General features: G+C 36.3%; 1 long non-coding RNA gene across 3 annotated transcripts in view; it reads right to left on the reverse strand.

The window, feature by feature from the left end:
- Positions 1-6,987, reverse strand: part of LOC121984395 — a 33,464-nt gene extending 26,477 nt beyond the window's left edge. Inside the window, exons 1-2 of one of the 3 annotated variants that reach the window (XR_006112885.1) lie at positions 6,883-6,981; positions 5,828-5,910 (exon numbers count right to left, since the gene is read on the reverse strand). This is a non-coding gene — a long non-coding RNA (uncharacterized LOC121984395). Of the gene's footprint in view, positions 1-5,827; positions 5,911-6,882 lie in introns of all 3 variants that reach the window. The other 2 variants (XR_006112883.1, XR_006112884.1) reach the window with 2 other exon arrangements.
- Positions 6,988-7,628: the final 641 nt, after the last annotated feature.

Below are 7,628 nucleotides of genomic sequence, written 5' to 3' on the forward strand. Positions count from 1 at the left end.
CTCTTCATGAGACTTTCGGCCATGATAAGGATCAAGACCTAGGAAAGCTTTAAAAAATTGGATTAATATGCTTATGACCTTCCTTATGATATGATATGAAGTTAATATGAGATTCTTATTCTTGTATGTTGTTTAGAGTTTAAGTTCATACACTTGAACTTTCGGCCATAATGGGTTTAGGAGCCTAGATGTGCCTCACATGCTACGTTATGAATTAAGAGATGTTATTTAATGATTCCATGCATGATTATGTCTTTTATATGATAGGTGATGTGTTCATTTATGTATACCTATGAACCATGCATGATAATGTCTCTTATGATGTGCTATGTGCTCAAGTATGCATGCTTTATGATATGACAAATAATATGCTCATTTATGTATGCTTATGATCCATGCATAATAATGTCTCTTATGATGTGCTATGTGCCCAAATATGCATACTTTATGATATGATAAGCAAAGGCCTAAGAGTTGCTTCCCTTCTTGTTGGGATTAAGAGCACTCTTTATGACATGACAAGTGAAGGCCTTAGAGTTGCTTTCCCTTGGGGACTAAGAGCACTCTTCATGATATGATAAGACATGATATGCTATGTTATGACATGAACCATGATATGCTATTTTACTTTGTATGACTTGTACCAACGGTGGGCTCCATAAGCACCCCTAGGCCGACGGACTATGAACGGGTCTAGTAAAGGGATGAGCTCCTTAGTACGCCCCTAGGTCGACGGTCGTAATACGGACCTAGATCCCTAGTAGGTTCGGGGCTAGCTACCCTGTCCTAGGGATTGCGCGTATTTATGTATGTATGTGGTACAAGCCGGGCCCTCATGATTATATTATTTTCAAGTACTATATGATATGTTTTAAGACATCTTGCATATGACATGACACATGTTTTAAAAGACATCTTGCATGATATGATTTATGATATGACATGCTATGCCCTTATGATTTATATGACATGATGATTTATGATATGATATAGCATGATATTTTTATGAGATGATATGTTATGATTTATGATATGACATGCTATGCCCTTATGATTTATATGACATGATTATTTATGATAGGATATAGCATGATATTCTGTATGAGATGATATGTTATGATTTATGATATGACATGCTATGCCCCTATGATTTATATGACATGATGATTTAAGATATGATATAGCATGATGTTCTTTATGAGATAATATATTATGATGCTATGTATTCAGCATATGATGTTAGATGATCATATTTCCATGGGTATATGTTTATGTGTTTATGCTTTGATATATGATTTTTGTGAGTAGGAAAGGATCTTACTAATCCTGTGTACTTATAACTTACTTTCCTTGTACCACATATAAAGGCAAAGAATGGATGACCTAAGGGAGCTGCAGGAGAGGCAAGGAGATGTGTGTGGTGGTGGCTCGGCTAAGACAAATAAAAGACCTGCTTATGTTATTTTGTTATGTTGACATGAACTAAGTGTATTATGTTATTGTCCCGCATGACTTCATGATATTTCTACTGTTTTACTTTCGAAAGAAATTTTAATATGCATGTATGTTTCCGCAAATAGTAATAGTTAAGTAAAGTAACCCCGCCCTACTAGTAGGAGGGGCGGGCGTTACAAGGCTCAACCACCTTCTAGAGCTTCACCTGGTCGTGCCTTTAGACATGGCCAGGTCCAATTTGGTTTTGAAATGGTTGTTGCTTGGTTCCTTTAACTTAGTCACTTATTCCTTTACTTTTTCTCTCCATAAGGAAACATGGCCATGTCATAATCTTCTCAAGTTGTCTTCTTTTGCTTATTCTATATCTTTTACCTCTCCAATTTGCTCCTAAAAATGAAAACAAATACCTAGTAGACTTATGGATGCAAAGTAGTAATTATGCCAAAATTAACATGATAAAGGGTGCAAAAACATAGATCATAAGCAATGAATACCGAAGAATGTGTGTTAAATAGTACCAAAAAACATATATATAATCTACGCACATCATAAAACCTCTTCGAGTAATATAGTTTTGGGTGGCATGATCGCACATATTGTTATTGACTTGGGATGTGAGCTACATGGTTTAGATATTATTCATAGTAGCTCTAAGATTGAATTAGACACTTGTTTGGCTATAATATTGATTTGTAGGGATGGGGATGGTTATGTTTTCCAAGAGGAATGGTTTCCCCCTTAAATTGCTAAACCCCAATCATACTTTGATCAAAAATCATAACAATTGGATCATTACTTACATTGCACCTGAACACACCCCCACCCCCATGCATCATCCGAGACCTTCTTCCTCTAGACTCGACTCTACTAGACATTCTTTTGCATATGTGAGGAAGGACATTCTGGGTTTGATTCTCTGAATTCCATGCTTCTTTAGATACACTTCATGTTGAGCATATTGCCCACTAACACCTGTTGGAAGGGCAAATAGCTATGTATCAAGATTAGTTCCAAGAGGTATAGGATCACTTTAGTAGGACAACCAAATTTTAGAATGAGGTCTCTGATTTCTTTAGTCATTAGAACCTGGAGTAAATAGGGAGGAGGAATTTAGACATTCTATGAATTTAGTAAGGCAAAAGGTTGCTAGTATGTTTCATTACCATTAGCATCTTGGTACCATGCCTCATTTACCCAGGTTTCCTCTTTCTCATCCTCCTCCTAGTTGATTCTTTTCATTCAGACAATGAGGTGTCTAAGTCTGGGGGTATTGGATTTAGTTTAGTTTTGTCATATTTCTTTTTATATAATATATTTTTCTAGTTGCTACATGCATCGTATCATGATTGTTTATTCTTTAATGTAAAAATGATAGCACACTTATTCTAGATTTTATATGGTTTGTTGTTGACTCATAGTGCTAGTATGTTTAGTGATCTATCTTTTTCTATCTATGATAGCATGAAGTGAGCAATATTTTTACTATAAGAGTTTGAGTGTTGGCCTAGTTTTAGGATCTCTTTACACTTTAACTAGTTTTGATAGTAGATAACCCTAAAAATAGTCATGATTCATAAAACTGGATTAGTATTTGTATTTCTAAAGTGACCTCTTAATTACATTTTGGTTACTGGATTATCTCGGATCATTGCAACTCACTTGAAAAAATCAAAATTTCTGCATTTTCATTTGTATATTTATATTATGTTAGTGCTATACTTTTAAGGCACCAAGAAAAGAAGAAAAAAATTATTTAAATAAGGGATAGAACATAGTTGTTGTGAGTAGAAACTAATAATTTATCCCTTTAAGATCGAGTTAGGTTGCTAGAGAAATAAATATTATGTTTCTCTTGATTCTGAGTAACCCTTTGAAACCTTGTGTAGTATGAGAGGGAGGAACCATACGAGTGGTAGGTAAATGTTTATTGTTGGGAATATAAAGAACACAAATGATATAGTGACTTAATTAGGCTTAAGAATTGAAACTTGGAAAAATTTAGGCCACTATTGCACTAAGCATGGAGAACTATAAAAATGGAGAGAAGGGCCCCTTTTATAGATGAGGGTCATGCCCCCTCATGGTCTCCGCCACATGGTTGTGCCATTCGGCACAACTGAAGAGTGTAGCCGACGAAAGAAGGTGGCGTAGTCGTGCCAATTGGCACGGCTAAGCCGTGTTGTTGGCTGGGGGTAAGAGGTACGGTCATGCCTTTTATTTTGAGATGGGAGGCACGGCGGAGCCGTGTGTCCGCCTGTGATGAGGGACACGGTCATGCCTTTAGTCACGGCTAGCCCGTGTGTTTGGCTGAGGATGAGCCACAACCATACCTTGGAGGCACGACCTACCCTTGTCTTTCTAGTGGCAAGCAATAGGGAGGCACGTAGATGAGCTAGGGGGCACGACCACATTGCTGGATCTTTACAAGTTACTTCAATGTGTCTTTACTCTATTTTCACTACAAATGACATCTTGTCAATCAAAACATGCAAAGAGTATATCTTTGAACAAATAGAATGAAAGTATAACATAAATAATGAAATAGGTGTAACAAACATATATTATATTCTTTAAATACAAGTAAATGTGTATCAAACAATGCCTAGAAACATGCATAACCTATGTACATCACACACCTTCAAACTTAAACATTTGCTTGTCCTCAAGCAAAAACTGTATCTAAACTCTTGTGATTAAATAGTGCATCGTAATATCTAGCGAACCAGTCTAATCTAATCAAATAATTTCACTGATGAGCAAGATACAAAAAGGAGGAGAAGGGCTCCTTTTATAGGCAGGGGTTGTGCCCCCTCGTGTTCTCCACCACATAGTCGTACCATTTGGCATGACCAGGGTGTGCAACTGATGAAAGAAGGCGGCATGGTCGTGCCAATTGGCACGACCAGGCTATGTTGTTTGCTGGGGGTAAGAGGCATGGTCGTGCCTTTTGGCACGGGCGGGACGTGTCTTCTTCTGAGATGGGTGGTATGGTTGTACCTTTTGGCATGGCCAAGTCGTGTGTCCTCCTTGAATGAGGAACATGACCGTGCCTTTAGGCACGACCAGCCCATGTGTTCGCCTAAGGATGAGGCATGGCTGTGCCTTAGAGGCACGACCTGCTCATGTCTTTCTGGTGGGAGGTAATAGGTAGGCATACAACCATGCGAGGGGGCACAACCAAGATACTAGATCTTCACAAGTTGCTTCAATGTGTGCTTTTACTCCATTTTCACTATAAATGGCGTCTTGTCAATCAAAATATACAAAGAGCAGATCTCCGAATAAATAAAATATAAGTATAACATAAATAATGAAATAAGGTGCAACAAACATAAATTATATTCATGAAATACAAGTAGATGCGCATCAAACAATACCTAGAAACATACATAACCTATGCACAACACACCCCTAGGCTTAAACCTTTACTTGTTCTCAAGTAAAAAACTACATCTAAACTCATGTGGTTAAATAGTGTAATCTCTAGCGAATTAGTCTAATTCTATCAACTGATTTCACTAGTGAACAAAAAACAAAAGTTGTTTAAATACGAACTAAGTAATAGTTCTCCGTGCTCGGTACAATAATGGCCTAATTTTTTTAAGGTGCAATCCCTATGCCTAGTCAAGTCCTCAAATCACTATGTTCTTAATGTTTCACCTACCACTCGCATGGTTTCTCCCTCTCATACTACACAAGGTCTCAAAGGGTTACTCGGAATCAAGAGAAACATAATATTTATTTCTCCAGCAACCTAACTCGGTCTCAAAGTGGTAAATTGTTAGTTTCTACTCACAACAATTATTTTCTACCCCTTATTCAAATAAATTTTTTTGCTTCTTTTTTAGGTTCTTTAAAAGTGTAGCACTAACACAAATGCAAATACATGAATTTTGATTTTTCCAAGTGAGTTGTCATGATTCGAGATAATCTAGTAACTAAAATATAATTGAAAGGGCACCTTAGAATTATAAGTACTAATCTAGTTCTATAAATCATGACTATTTTCGGGATTATCTACTATCAAAACTAGACAAAGTGTAAAGAGATCCTAACACTCAAACTCCTATAGAAAAACTATTGCTCACTTCAAGCTATCATTGATAAAAAAATAAATAGATCACTAAACATACTAGCATCATAAGTCAATTATAAACCACATGAAATCTAGAACAAGAATGCTAGCATTTTTATATTAAGGAACAAACAATCATGACACGATGTATAATGCAACTAGAAAAATTTATTATACAAAAAAAAATATGATAAAACTAAACTGAACCCAATACATCCCCTAAAACTTAAACTTTTCATTGTCCCAATGAAAACTAGAAATGTAATGTGGAGGAGGTTTTAAAGTTAGAGAAGTTACCAAATGATGAGCTCCAAATGGTTGAGATAAGCATGTGCTTAAAAAAGACTCCTCTATCTAATATTCCTCCACAACATTGAATCCTGCAAAAAGAAATTAGACAATAAAAACTAAGTAGAGGGATTGGGTTATAAAGAAAGTAAAGAAACTAATAATAAACTAGAACTTAAATGAAATTAAGAAAGAACTTCGGTTGTCTCCAAAAAAGTGTTTGTTCAAGGTCATTAGTTCGACCCCTTATTTGGTTCACTTAAACCGTGATCTCACTGGAGTAAGATACCTCCAAACTTTCTAACTAATGGCCCAAAATGTGAAGGGAGCTTTCATCATGGGAACAATATCATGAGAAATCGCTCCCTCCTTCTTCTCTTTGAAGATTCTTTCTGGATGTCAGAGAAAGTGCAGTTGAAGTATCTAGGCCTAGAGCACAATTATTACAGTTGATGTTGAGGCCTTGTTCTGTTGAAATGGAGGCATCGTAGGAATGGGAGAGCCCAACTCAAAGTTCTCCAACTAACTATCCACCACTTCCCATTCGGAGGGTTGCACAATAATATCATCATCTACTCCACCTATAATCTCATCATCAATCAAGCATGTATTATCAGGATTTACAATAAGAATAATAGCAAGGTTGGTTGAACATTCATCAAAAGTCCTTTCAATGTCTGGAGTATCATCAAATATACTATGGTCATGAAAATCAGTAGAGGAGTCCTGTAAAGCTACAAAATCATAAGTAAGATCTCTATTTACTTTACAATTCATCCCCTCCAAAACATCATTCAATTGAAACTCCAAATTTGTATTTGACGTGAAACAACCCTTACTTCATACCCATGATCCCAAAACATATAAAACGTGTAGAGACATGCAGATGACTTACTACAAAAGACCACATTCACCTTTGAATCAAGAAAAAAAATTGTGTCACATACGAACCCAAACTCAACATATATCTTTCAAATGAAATTTATAAACTTCTACCAAGATAAGGAGACAAATAGACTCCAACTCATAACCACATAACAGATAAAAGGGCAAAAGTATATAACGTGCTCTTAGGGGTCCCTCGACAATGTGCTATACATTCATCTTATCTCCTCAGCTACTCCACCTCCACATCCCCTATCATACCCTTGGTGGCATCTCCCTCACCTGCACCATTTACATCGTGAACAAACTAAGCAAGCATATTCCACTAGTAGATAGTAGATACATAACATAATTAACAATGCAAGAAGGAAACATGGAGCATGACTTACTTACCCATAAAAGAAAAAAAAAACTTTTTGCATAACTTAGTAAGGGACAAACATGACACAAGTGTGGTAATCATCTTTGGAGCACATTCATTTGGTCTATGATCATGAATTTTAGAGGTACATCTTAGGAGAACTTATAACTTATATCATATAGTCGAAGTCAACATTAATTACATTATCATTCATGTTTGGAAGAGCTCTCCCCATAGCTCATCCCAGGATGCTCATACCGTACTGTAACCACACATGCACATATCCATCTAGTCATCTATATAGGAGGAACAACACATTTGTATCATACTGGACAAGTAAGTATGCACGGTTCTTATGCTATCTTCCATAAAAACAGTTAGAACTCCAAGAAATACACATGCAATCAAAGTAACTTGTGGAAATAAGGAAAAAGAGAACAACTACTTAGATAACGTCATTCCCTATTCTACTAAATCTGTTCCAAATGTTCAAGCTAGCATGAAGAAATGAGTACCAATTCCAAAATCTATTTATCACCTACCATATCAGTCTAGTAAATATAA

This window comes from Zingiber officinale, chromosome 5B (assembly GCF_018446385.1).
Source record: "Zingiber officinale cultivar Zhangliang chromosome 5B, Zo_v1.1, whole genome shotgun sequence".
NCBI classification, from domain to species: Eukaryota; Viridiplantae; Streptophyta; class Magnoliopsida; order Zingiberales; family Zingiberaceae; genus Zingiber; species Zingiber officinale.